This window comes from Bombus fervidus, chromosome 11, assembly GCF_041682495.2.
Source record: "Bombus fervidus isolate BK054 chromosome 11, iyBomFerv1, whole genome shotgun sequence".
Lineage (NCBI taxonomy): Eukaryota > Metazoa > Arthropoda > Insecta > Hymenoptera > Apidae > Bombus > Bombus fervidus.
Window position 1 is genome coordinate 9,938,570 of NC_091527.1, and position 14,526 is coordinate 9,953,095.

At 38.5% G+C, this 14,526-nt stretch overlaps 1 protein-coding gene and 1 long non-coding RNA gene across 4 annotated transcripts in view; one reads left to right on the forward strand and one right to left on the reverse strand.

The window, feature by feature from the left end:
- The window catches only part of LOC139992028 (uncharacterized), a 513,816-nt gene that overhangs the window by 13,373 nt on the left and 485,917 nt on the right, over nucleotides 1-14,526 (forward strand). The window lies entirely within an intron of this gene.
- Nucleotides 8,744-14,526, reverse strand: part of LOC139992084 (uncharacterized) — a 125,393-nt gene continuing 119,610 nt past the window's right edge. Inside the window, exon 3 of the long non-coding RNA XR_011801014.1 lies at nucleotides 8,744-10,769. This is a non-coding gene — a long non-coding RNA (uncharacterized lncRNA). The remainder of the gene's footprint in view (nucleotides 10,770-14,526) is intronic.

The following is a 14,526-nucleotide window of genomic DNA, read 5'->3' on the forward strand; positions in this document are numbered from 1 at the left end:
TCGAAGAGCGAGGCAACTTGTTCAGGGAACGCGTTTGTGGCGCAGAATCTCACGTACGTTCACACGAACGCGGCACGCTCGCAGTTGCTGCGCTTGTTTCGCTGGAAATTGCCATCGGAAAGTCGTAATTAGTTTAATCAGTTTCATATTGCTCTCTTCCTATGGATATTGCGTCCCAGCATCTTACGCCACGTCACATTTTCCTCTTTGCTGGCAAACAGATCTCTTTCAATGGAAAAGTATTCGGGAAATCTTCTAGAAACGTTAAAATTTGGGCAGTTTCGATATTAGGATCGGGCTTAACGAATCTAATTCACAATTCTAGGTTTGTGAAAAGGAAAACTCTTTACTTTGGCGGTAAATATATTTCAAATTGCGTCGAGTTCCACTGTATTTATATTTTATTCTTCAATTTTGTGATCGTTACTTTAAAGTTATCGACGTTTTATCAATGTTCTCTACATTTAGTCGAGTATTTTATTTTTCATTGTTTACTTTAACGCTGCAATTTTTACACGTGGCTATTAATAATAGTAATTAATTCTGTTCAATTCTCGTGGAGCGAATATATTAATAAATACATTTTATTAGTAGATAAATGAAAGTAATATAAAAATGCAGAAAACTTGGCAAATTTCGAATTATTTTTTAATCATTCGTAAAGAATATAAAATACCAGGAGCTTTTAATCTGCAGCTGTTTAGCAATATCTCAAATAACAATGAATAACGAAGATAGTGTGAGTGATATATATTTTTGGACTAAACAAATGGCAGTAACAATGTCGAAAGATAATACACTGTATCTCTGGTGTGTTGTTTGATAAAAGAGCATTCAGAAGCGAGAGGAGAAAGCGGTAGAAATAAATCGAAGAGGGATAATGTCTCGAAACGTTCGTGTCAATCTCAAATGCCGTCAGTCCCTTCTCAAGATTCGTCTTCGCGGATTCGAGTGCAGTAACAAATACCTTTGCTCGTTACTTGTCATTCATAAGGTTTTATGTGGAGATAGCTGAACGTGCCTCTGTTCTATTCGTTTTCGTATAAGTCGAACTGACATTCCAATTCTACCCACCTTCCGCGTTTTCTCACATCTCCGTACGAAAGTATCGAAAGAAATATTTCTGTCCAGTCAAAGGATAAATATCATTCGTCTTTGAATTGATAAAAATTCCTAGAAACATTTACGACATCGTGCTTTAGTTAATCTACGTTTTCATATCTTTTTTCCTTGCTCTGACGAAGAAATGTCTTTATAGCTGCTATACGTTTGGAATACCAAACGTAAGTTTACCTTCCTATCAATAATTTCGAAATAATTTCTCATTTGTACTTATACTCGATTTTCTAATAATCTTGATAGTAATTTAAAATTAATGCTACAGATATCGATAGTAATTTTCCTGCGGTTTCGGTAGATTTTTGATAAAAATTTAAATTACTATCAAGATTATTAGAAAATCGGGTATAAGTACAAATGAGAAATTATTTCGAAATTATTGATAGGAAGGTAAACTTACGTTTAATATTTCAAACATATAGCAGCTATAATGATAATTAATGCTACAGATATCGATAGTAATGTTCTTGCGGTTTCGGTAGATTTTTGATAAAAATGTTTCCCAAAGTTAAAACGACTATTTCTCAAATTTTGGAATTTTATGGAACATATAGTATACTCTAAACTGTAAGATGGCAATGTAGTAATTTAGGATAAATAATTTAGAAAATGTTCTTGTAAACACGAAGTAGATTTTATCGGACAGTTGGCCTTTAAAAAGAATCAGACTATCGATTAGAATAAATGTTAATATACTTTGGGTTATTAATTATTTCCTTCTAAAAATTGAGGGGTGTAACGATATGATTTATCATCATTATTATTTATCATTATTGTTCTATTCTTGCCACTCTTTTCTACTATTTATTCTCTCAGGGTAGGTATTGGAAATACTGTTTCCTAGCTCATTTGCCAAGAATAAAAATGGGCAAAAAACGGGAAAGTGATATTTCAATAGAATTGGCTTCGATCAGCTTCGAACTCCTCCAGCCCCCCCCGGCACGTTTTATGGGATCCGCTATTCAGCTAACAGTAACAATATTCTTTCATAAGACATACTAATAGAAACAGTGTACTGAAAAATTAAGTCAGCAAAGTATCAAGAGGTATGTCAACATTTATACGCAATCTAATTCACCTTTTATCGATATTATACCGTAAATTGATTTTACAGAGATGACAAAAATTACATTTATAGAGATCAAAACTACGTATTACATCCTCCCATCAAAAAAAAAAAAAAAAAAAAAAAAAAAGAACATTGAAACTTTCTAAGTTAGATTTGGATGAAAAAGACAAATAAATTTCTGTCTTTAAATTGCACTTCGATATAACTGAAGTATCTTTTTCGAACATCTTACCAGAAACCTTAATAAAACAAAATGTTTCAACCATAAAACCAAGGAATAAATAAATTCTCCTCGCACACCCCAACTTTCTAAAAGCAAATAAAAATCGTATAGTGAACGAACAAACGACTACCGAAGTACCAAAATACTAAAGGAAATCTACTCAATAATTCAACGCAAAAATTCAGAATACCATTGAGCGCAACACGTGCCACCCGTATCTACGTCAGCCCGAGACAACCATTTCTGGATCACTTACCATTCCTGAGACGTGTATCGTACACGTTGAACGGACCACCCATTTCCGTTCCTCGTCAGTTCACCATCACCGTGATAGCGACTGGTTCGTAGCTGAAAATCGGTTCTCGAATCTCCTACTTGCTTCGCGAATCATACCTCGTCGGCTACTTCGCCGAAGGCATTCGCAATTCCTTCGGCCTTTCCCCTCCAGTTTCTTCGCTTCTGTAATCGGTCGTTCGTATCTCGCGGCACTGACGTAGAGAGAACGTAGTGCGGGTTCTACGTGTTATCGTGGAGAGCGAACCGCGTGATCGCGGCCAGGCCGATTTCGTGGCGTGAACGATGTACGATCGAGTCGGCTGGGTGAAAAATGAACAGGTTTCTCGAGGCGGGTAGAGGCTTAGCCACGCGAGCCGAGCGTACGTTACGTGACCTCAGCGAGACTTCATAAATCCGGCATCAATATCGAGCAGGCAGCCCGTGGCCGGCATCGCCCTTTTCTCTCACGTTTTCCTCGCACGCCACGCTCCGCGCGTCAAATTTATTGCGATTGTCGTCCGCTCCCGCTCTACGATTAATAGAATCTATCGAACGTACAGCGCTCGGCACCCTTTCTACGATACTTTCACGCGAAATCTTCCCGTCGCTGTTTACACCCTGCAGCTTAATTGTATTCTTCTGTCGTTGAAAGTGGTCTCTCGAGTACCAAGGAAATATGGTCGAATCGTTGTTAATATTTGCGTAGTTTCTCGCTTGTGCTTTTTCGTAATCGTAGCTTTTGACCGTTTTTAACATAAATTAATTAGGGAAATTCTGCGAAAACGTCAAAAACTATATCGTATTCGATTCAAGACGTTCGCATTGGATGACTACTGTTGTTATTCGACGATCTGAAGGAAAAGAGGTCAGCGTCATTGATCAAATATTTAGGTATTGCATGTTTTAAGAAACATTGCCACACATCGGTTGATAATCGAGGATTATGATTAATGTCTGTATACGTTCTCGCAAACCGCTCCACCGATTGTCACTTTTTATAACAGACATGTCTTAGACATAGATAAGTTATCTAGTTCTTATAAAACACGCTACTCTACGGAGCAGATAATCTGTTCGTTACTTGTCAAAGGACGCTCGCGTTCCTTCTCCATGGACACCTTAATCGCACGATGCAAGAAGTTAAAACGGTAAGTTAAAAAGTGGAAAGCAAATAAAGAGGAAGAGAGAAAGAGAAATAGAGAAGAAGAGAAGGTGAGCAAATAAGAGGTTTGCCGCGTTGTTTCACGAATGCATATTTCATCGAATCGACGCAACCCTTGACTTTTGTCGGTAGCTGCCGTCATCTCGAGAGATGCTGCAGAAGATTTCTTTTGGAATCGAACGAGCCACCGCCGGTCTACATCTTGATTAAAGCGATTGTTTCGACGAAGAGCACTTTCGTAGGCGCTGCTCCTTCTTCTCTTTTCATTTTCTTCTCCTTTTTCCTCGTTCGAGCACGATTTCTAGGTCCTCTTCTCCCTCCAGAAACGTCCAAGCGTGATATCTACTTAATTACCGAAGCTTTTGTAAGCGAAACGAAGCAAGTGCTCGACAAAGAGCGTCGGAAAAAAAGGACGATTGTATATATGTATAAAAAAAGGGGCAAAGAAAGAGAGAGAGAGAGAGAGAGAGAGAGAAGAAAAGGAACGGGAGACACTGCGTTGATACCAATGCTGGAAAAGGCTCGAGGAAATGTTCGTTGGTAAGAGGCATTTACATGTAAATGGCCCCATGGTTACGAAAGTCTCGTCGAGTGGGACGAGGAGAGCGAAGTTAACGAGGCTCGATCGTCAGGAGGAAAAAGAAAACGGCTGCCAGACGGAAAAAACGGCTGCACCATAGAGAAAGAGAAGGGGGATATCGTTCCGTTCCGTTTCGTTTCGGTTCGGACTTTCGTCTGTCGTTAACATCCCCCTCCCCCTGAGTTTCTACCACTTCCGCCGTTCTTGCTCGCTTCGCGCCTCCAACTATCTCGATTTCTTACCCTACCTCGGCTAATACCCAGATATACTGGATAAATCGAAGCTTCGTGGATGAGCTACTATTGTTCTCTCTATGAATGTGCTTTTCTGGTAAATATGTGGATACAATGGTTGATTTTTATCGTGATCAGATTAATTTAGAAACTGTTGCGATTAACAGCCTACGAATTTTGATGCGTTTGCAGGAAATTGTTAAGGATTTACATGGAATGCATGTAATACGAAAAAGTAGGTAAAATATTCAATATACTATAGAATTTTCTCCGCTACTTATCGTTAGTAGATAAAACGATTTTCTACCGAGGTTCTACTTTTTTAATTATATTCTAAAACATAGGAATTTGCATGCAAATCTGCAGTATAGTAGTCACTGTTTGAAATTCAGGATAATTCGAAAACTTAAGTTGCATAACATTTTCAGTATCTTTTGAAATCTAATATTTTGTACGCTTTCGCGAATGAAACATATTTAATAATTAATATAAATATATGAATTAATATAGATTTCCATAGAGATCTTTAGCTAATCGAATACAACCACTTGGAGTAACTTTCGGTCAGATTCTCACGCTTACGCTTCAAACTGCTGTGACAAATTACAAATTCCTGAAATTGTAATTATAGTATTACAATTATATAATTATATAAAAAATATAATTATAATATTGAATATATTTGAAACCGATAGAAATAGAGTCCCAAGTCTAGGACCGCTTTTAGAGCGAGTCGCAGGTTGAAAATCGAAATTGGAGGGTCGGCCAGTTGTCACGAGGGTTCGCGTGTATGCGCATTAGGTACACGCAAGTGCCAAGCCAGACTGGTCCGGCAAATAGTTGGAAGCCTTACGGTCGTATATCATCGGGACAGGATTTATGCAACGTGGAGATTCGAGTGTAGGTACGAGTGTGTTGGCTTAAGCGAAGGTAACGGGCCGCGCGTACAACTATAAGTCACGAACAGTTTTCAGTGCACACGCGCGAACAACATTCTCTTCGACGTGTCCACGCGGAAGTATACGTGTTCCTTGACGCACAATTTAGTCGAGATTGGCTCGTCATTGTATACCTTGTACGTAACGTTATTACTAGATCGCAGATTTTCAAGCAAATTCGTAGCTTTATGAACCTAGTCAAACGAATGAAATCTAAATAGGAATTTGTTTAATCCACTGATAGTTATAACGAGTATTATACTTTGGATATTTCGTGCACTTTTTGCAATTTTAAATTTACTATAATACTATAAAGATCTGCGATCGTCATTTGACACCAAAGGGTTAAATTACTGTGACGAGTCAGACTCGTGATATGAGACCAAGGGATTAAATTACTATGACGAGTCAGACTCGTCATCCGATGCCAAGGGGTTAAATTCTTTCGAAAGGAAAATGGTGGTATCGTTTCGTTTCGTGTAATTTTGCGTTCCAATGTAACGGATACATAATCATTTACGAGCGCTCGGTTGTTGGAGACGTTTGTCGCGATTGCAATTACCATTGAACTTGTTACTGGCTACAGAGGGATAGATCAGTGTTGAAAATTGCATTAATGCGATGATGCTGAAGTTGAACTTGTGGCAGTCCGATAGAGTCGTTTTTGTAGCAACTTTTACGTTTCGTGCATAGAGGAAAGTAAATGTTTTAAACGAAGAATTATAGCGATATAAAAATAAGAAAATTAGAAAAACCATGGTACTTTTATCGAATTAGCGACAAGTTGATCGTCCGTTACATTTTTTCCTATAACGTAGAATAGACATCGTTTTTCATCCAGTAGATGTTCACTTCTGCTATTTCTCTTGGATCAATAATTTACAAAATGATCATCTTTTCCCAATATTCTTGATCCAATATTATCAGTGGACACGTAATAACTAGACCGTGAATATTTGTACATTCGTGACAAATATAAACTTGTAAATATCTACAAATATGGAAAAGTATATTAAATATCAAATATGAAATACATGTTAGATAATAATTAGAAAGTAAGATATACTTTTATTCTTCTTTTTTATCAGTGTCTACAGAAACACGAATTGACATAAACATTTCACAGTACACTAATTGTTGAGGTTATTAGATGTATGTGAACAAAGGAACGCGTGAATAAATTGTAAGGTGGAAAATATATTTTAAATACTGAAGTATAAATACAAATCGGAATATAATAAAAAGCTGGTCCAGATCCGCACGCTAGCAGCGTTACCCTATGACTGAAAAACCCTGAAGCCATCGTCGCCTGTCTGCTGTTTATAGTTTGCTTTCGTCCCAGTCTTTTGTCTATACGCTGTCGATGGCTTCGGTGCTTGAGAAAGCTAAAAGACCAGATGTAGAGTTTTCTTAGAAGTGATGACCACTTCGACACTAATAACCATGTAATCGTTCCTTTCTTACGTATTTCTTATTCTTTTAATTGCCATATTAAATATTCGTAAATGTGAAAAATTGAATTTATTTGCTTAAAAGAATCCACTCTCCTCGAAGAACAATTTCAACCTGTAAGATCAGCCGAATGCTGCATCAGTTCGTAAGCTGTCGGTTATAAACCCGAGATACGATGAACACGCTTCAGAAGCACCTGACTGACGTCAATCTGTAATTGCATTTCTCGTGACGTGTGGATACATTTTGGTCGAATTGCGTCGGATTATCTGTTCTCAATGTGCGATAGCTTTCGTGTTCTAACTAGCGCTACGTGGACAGGAGATTCTAGATCGTGGTATTAGGCAAGCTTTTCGTGGAGCTTTGTCTTTAATTAGATATCGTCTTTCAATTTCAATAATGACTGCTCTATCCTGTGAACATTTTAACAAACGTATTATATCTCGTGAGACAAGTACAGCTATCAGAAGTTCTATAGGACTGATCGATACAAATAATACGTAATTATAAAGATATGTCATCTTATTCTCGTTACAAATTTATAAACGTAGAAAAGAAATTAGAATCGGTCTGCTATTATACGATACCGAAAAAAAGAAAAAGAAAAAAAAAAAACATCGACAGAAATACTATCTATACGAAAACTAAGCCATCGATCAATGATTCAACTTGAATCCGCTCTACCACTTGAAACATACCAGCTCACAGTTTCATCAATCATAATACATCTCGAACGATCGTCACAATTCCAACATATCAAAATCGCCGAATATCCAATGTTTCCATAAAACAAAAAGAAAAAAAGAAAAACCGAAAGAATTGCTGGCCAATTCCCCGAAATAGCCGAATTTTTCGCTTAACTAGTCGTAGAGTAATGCTCGATGCGTTAATTTACAGTTCGTTTCAAAGGATCGTCACAAATATATATTTCCAGAAAACGAAAGGCAAAGGCGGAAGAGTTTTTGAACAATTCGTCAAACTATGCGCGTTTTTCGCTCAGCTAGCGACGAGCGTGCAACGCGATAAAATAGAACGGCGGAGATGGGTAACACGGCCGCGGGAGAGCGATAGACCGATAGAGCCGTAGACATTGAATCGGCCCCGTGTAGCCAATCATTGGAGGATCCTCCCATTCCCTGTTTAATCGTCTCAGCAACCTGGGTTCCGGCGGCCCGATAATGAATACGCCCCGTAGCGCAGTTAGCTGCATCTGCAACCGACCACCGAGACACTCTTGGCCAGCGCGAAAATTCTCCAAACTTTGATACTCCGTGGCCGTGGTTAAATTTCAACTTTACTTTTGCTGTTGCAGAATAAACGAGATCGAAGAAAAATCATTGAAAGAAGAAGAGAATTGTAGAACAATTTGGCGACAATACCAAATTGTTTAGCATGGTGGTGCGGTTGATGGAATATTGGCATTGGTTTCGGTTCTATTGTTCGTGGCTGCACGGTTGCGATGTTTGAAGTTATGCGTCGAAGATTGTTTAGTATTAATTTTCCTTTGTTTCGGAGTTCTTACGGGAGGATTTAACGTTAATTTAATTCAATTAATTTTGGAAGGAAGATCATGGTACATGTAACTTTTGTTTTTATGTGAAAATGGTAGATTTTTATCGTCTTTTTAGTGGGCACTGTTTATTATTCGTGTTTGTGATATAAACTACATTTTTAGGTAATAAATAAAATATGAAAATCTTACAAATATCGTATCTTCGATGAATATTTATTTGTTGCACACAAAGATATTTTTATAATACAGGACAGGTTGCAATACGGTGTTACTATATAATTGTAGTTTTGCCCACGAGAAATTCGTTTTCGTGCGATTCGCGAGAATCGATCTTAGAAAATGTTTCTGTCAGGCACAAGCCGCCGTATAAACCTCCAGCCGTTGATCGGTAAATTCATCTCCAGTTCCTTTCATTGAAACACAGAAAGTGTTCCACACGGGGGAAATGGATTTCTTGTTCGGTCGTGTGTCGCCATGGGAACTGGAACGTGTTTTACAGACTTTTATTTTGATCTCGATGGAGACCGTACGTAAGCTATGTAATTTTCGTGGCAGACGATGAACATAATTTCTGAAACCTTCGAAATGCAGATTTTTGCAAACTTCCTTATTTCCTAAAAAGACAGGTAATGCCAATAAAAAATTGTTAATTAGAAATTTCTCTTATACCACTTGCGTTATACCTTTTGCGTATTAAATTCTTTACATTTGCATATCACATCTGCAAGCTGGTATTCCGTCGTTCTAAGAGCAAGAATAAAAGAAAAATTATGTTCTCGATTTATTTATATGTTTCTTTATATATAATTCTACTATTTACGTTTTTGAAAATTATGAAACTTGAAAATTATCGCTGCTTTTATAAATATAGAAACTGTATCGGTTAAACTGTGTGTGCTCAGCTACTTTATTAGCCGAATATACTGATCGCGTTAATATCTTCCTGTATTTTACATCTGGCCACGTATCTCAACGCTTATCAAAGCTTTCGAGAGTTTTAAATTTCGGATCATGTTCGAAGCGATTCGAATTTGCCGCCACATAAAATACAGTACAAGTTCGAAGCGATTCGAAGTGTTTCAGGTCCTATCGTCAGACACATCTTCGTGCAAGGTAGAGAGAAGACCTCTAACGATATTTATCGATTGTACTCCGATCATAATTCTCGACGACGATAACCTTCACCTTTTTCAGACATTTGTAGACATTCGTGGTATATCGATTGCAACGAGGTGGAACGTATCTGTACACAGGGTCGTTCGAGTTTGGCATGATTTAACTGCGGAACAAAGTGACGATTTCGCAGGTGGTTTGAGTCGTTTGTAAGCGTCGCGCGTGTCTAATGGTCCCTGTACGTGTAATTACGTTGACAGCCCACGGCAGCGACGAATTGTACGACCGATGTGTGGCGTACGGTGTACGTCGTCCTAGGGATAGGAACGCTCGCTTCGATCGGTGTCCTGTTTGCCTACTCGATGACGCATTGCCACGAGATCCTCTGACCTTTCCGATTCCAGCTCACGCGTTCCGCTCGACGATCTTCCAAGAGAAATTGCAATGTTAAACTACGTGTACCAAACAGGTTTAGTTTAGGATAGGAGTTTAAAGACTTACCTACATATATATAGATCCCTTAAGGTGAAGATATCCAGGGTCTTGCAGTCTTCCTTAGTATTAAGTACTTGCTGTTAACACACACTTGGAAACGCGATTTCGATATAACGCGAACGAGTTAACCACGTTACAAAAGGGTTGTCTGTAGCAGAATTAGTTCGTATCAGTTGAGTGTTACCTGTTAGTTAATATCGGAGAAAAATCGAAGTGGAAGGTATGAAAAGTTTATTTATTGCAATTTGTAATATAATTTTTTTTCACAAAAATTGGTAGCGCTTGTTTTATATATAAACGTACACGTGTATCCAGAAAACACACGCGTGTGGTATAGTTAGAATAATCTCGTAGAACTTTTTTTCCTATAAATTGCAGCCAACGTAAGGATCACACAGGGGGGTAAACACTCGTGTCTAGTTGCCGGTTCGGTGGTATGTTCCGTATGTATGTAACTATACATTGACCAGCTCTAGAATTCCACAGGGACGGAGGTCGCATCTGCGAATACGCACGTACAAGCACTTATGCGTGTTTGTACGTAAATGAAGCTATAAGCGACGATAACGTTAAATTCACCGACGCTTCTGCAACATCTGAAACACGGGAAATATCGGCTTGATTAATGGCGCGTTCGTAAATGCTTCGAACGTGTTCCGCCCGAGTTTCGATCCTAAAAATCACGCACCGTTATGCGTATATTTTGATGCTCGCGCAGGAAATGTCAAACACGCTGGAAATATTAAAATAGCCTGGAAACGCGGTAAAATATGTTTGCGGTAAAGTATGTGATTAAAGTTACAAATGTAGCCTCGTTTTTGGGTTATTAACGCTTATACAAATTTATTATCGAAGCATGCAAGTTTTGTATCCTTTTACCATTTTCCTTTTTTTCTTTTTTGCAACATTAAAAATTTGTCTCAAAATTGGACGTCGCCACCATTGTATCGTCACCAGAAAAATATGTCCACCGCTGAGTGTTAACAGCTAAAAAGCATTCTCTATCTAAGCCCAATTTTTTTCGCAGAAAGTATGAATTTGCAGAAATATGCACGGTCTACTCGCAATAAAAATCTACTGGCAAATATTCGAATCGAGAGCAACCCCTTAACGATCTGTGGACGCGTGGCCGTCGAGTCGAACGAGGCTTCGATTACGCGAGACAGCCAGGGTGCCGTTCAATTTCGGTGACGTTACGTCAGTCGACATTCCGCACGGTTTGCTGACTCGCGAGCGGCCGTGCGCTCACCCGCGCGTGCATTTCCGTGTAAACGGTGCACGCTCGAAAGTATCGTCTCTCTCTCCGTGAGTTTCGAGTTGTTTCCACGCGCGCACGGTGAAATCAAGCCTCAGCCAGCCCCCTGGCTGGATTTACGCTCGGCCCGCTCGTCTCCGCCGCATACTTCTCGACGTTATGGCAAAATTGCCTGGCACGTGTGAACGAACAGGCGTACGCGCCAAATGCGTGTGAATCGTGGCAAGAATCCGTGTGAATAAATGTGAGCGTCAATGTTCGCGTGGCCAGCCCCTTTGGCTGCTTGTCTCTCTGTAAAAAATACGAAACACGCTGCGGGGAAATAGCAATTTGTCGAAGAAAGCGATGCAGGAGGGCGATCTGGTTGGCGATGGTAATGTGTTTTTCGAGAAAGGGAGCCTCGGTGTTCGGGGTCATAAGAATTTTGATGGATTTTTATCGTTGCGGTTTATTAGGAATTATAGTCGTCAGGTTTTCAGAATTGTAGTCAGAACTATACAGGTTTTTTTTTTTTTGGATTTGATGTTGTTTTTTGAAAGGAGCTAAGCGTACGTTATTTTCACGTAGATCGAGAAACGATAGATGTATTGGTGGGATTCTATTGCTGGACTTTGTTTAGAGATTTACTTGGTATTCAGATTATTTATCTTGAATTATTTTTGGAAGGATTTCAATGTCTGCTATTTTAATAGAAGAATTGTCTATATCTGATTTGTAGAATCTTCGAATTAGTGAAATATCCGTAACTTATTATTTTTTCCTTTTACTTACTTTATTCAACATAATTCACAATTTCACGATTTTTGTTTAACATAAAATAGCAACAGAAAGCATTCACGTATCAGTCACTTTCAACTAATACACTTTGTAAAAACGTGATCATCTTTGATAATTTCATACTCGATGTACGCGACACTGTGCTTTTTGTAAGTTACTAATTAATTAAACTTGTTCAATTTAAATATATTTATTTTCTGTAAAACTGGTCCTATGTTTCAGTAATCGAAAAAATGTATCGCTACTATCAGTAAACTGACAAAAGACAATTTTTATCACAGAGCAAAGGAAGATTTCCGTCATAGAAGACTTAGATTGTCTTCAATTACAATCTCTATCGATAAGATACCGAAAATCTCGCACAAAGATTTTAAATGAACGCGGGTAGACGAACATTAGACGAAATTTCAGTACGCAGATTCGGTTGTACACTTGGTGGATGGCGGAAAATCGGAGTAGACGTTTTGCTACGTGAGCACGAAACTCGCATGCATGATCCCTGGGGCATGTCAGCCCGATCGGACAAGAATGTCAGGTGGTCACGTCACGGACCACCGGCTGTCCATCAATCCTGTCCATGGGGTACATGGGGGTCCCCGTCTCATTTCGATTACGTCGGCATACGGGTTGGATTTCACGTGTAAACTACGACTTACTCCCTTCGGTATTATCTCCCTCTCTCACTAACTTCTCGTCTTATGACCCCGTCATGGGTGATAATAGAGTTCTGGAACGCTGAAGGCATTTCTAGCCACGTACATTCTATAAATGTTCGTTCTGCTGTGCGTTGAATGTAAAAAATGGGCCATTTTTGTCCCTCGATCATCGGTAGCGCGCACGATTTTTTTAATTTATCTTCAAATTCCATTGAATTTTCTTTTGCCGTGCTCTCTTTTTTTTTTTTGTAACTATCGAGTCTTAAAATTGATCGACAGAGCCGATTGTAAACAGCGCGAGGGTTTTGAAGTTTAAAATCGTAAAAATTTCGTCTATTTTGTTATGTATGAATATTGGGTACAGTAGATGTTAATTATAAGTATGTACATTGCGAGATATTTGTTGTCTACGCGCTCTAAAGAAGTTTGAGTTTAGTAGAGTCTGAATCTACTAAGTAGTACAAACGAAGTACGAACATAGTTTGATTCTAACTCTCTTCTCTTTCTCTCTTACAATACTATACTCTATATACTAGTAGCTATATTAAAATGAAATATAATCGGGAAATTGTAAAAGACTCAATCATGAACTTACTATTATTAATCGCGATTCAATAAATTCGTAAAGAATATTATACTGAAATTTGCATCACTGTTACTTCGATCATACCTCGAAATTTGATGAAAAAGTACTTTCCTTATATTTTCTTGGTAAATTCTATCGTTGTAAGATATTCCCGATCGTCCATTAAAATGTTTCTCGATGTCGTTGTCTATAGTTCGTTGATACTTTTAAATGTCTTTTATTAATACCATCGATACACAGATTTTTGGCTTTCAGTGGTAGGAATAATAATGTTGAATAAAATATTAGAAAAATCGGGACTAAAATTTAGTTGCTTACTGCGTAGAATAAAAAATCGAAAGTTCAACAAACTCGAGACGAAGAAAGGAAAAAAGGTGAGGTGATGTAGGTTCGAACGAAGGGGAACAAGTTTCAATATCGATACGTCGGATTGGCTGATGCCCGGCGGCGCGCGCGTCGTGTCGACGATGAAGATCAGAGAGTAGCGAGACGCGTGTTTTCAAAGCGTGCAAAGGATCGGGTGAAATTGGGCGAGATATTATTGAACACGTTCGCCAGCCAGATGGAAAGGCGGAAAGACTGCGTTCCGCTGATGTACGATCACGACTGCGTGCGTCGAAGTAACGTAGCTGGCGTGCATAAAGAATTTAGTTGCAGCATCTTTACTGGATGAAAAGGCTGATGTCTGTGAACAGCTCGTTCACGGTGCGCGAAGGAATTCTTTACCAAAGAGCACAATTTTTCGATATATTTCGTTGATGATATCTCGTATTTCGAGGATACATGAAAATGCCGACGAATGTATCGTATCAGAATAACGAACAACGTTGATCGAATGAATATTTATATCAAATTGTTTGGAAAATTCACAGCGAAAGTTAAGGAAGGTTTAACGAGAATTGGATCTTTTTTCGTCTAACAATCTCACGAGTATTTCCTTGAAAAACCATTTTTTTTCTTTTTTTTTTTTTTGTTGATGATGAATCAAGTATAATAGCTTTTACAGGATTGTAAAAATATTTAATTTTTCGCTAGCGCCTTTTCGAGAAGTTTTGTTAAGACTACGACAAACGATAACG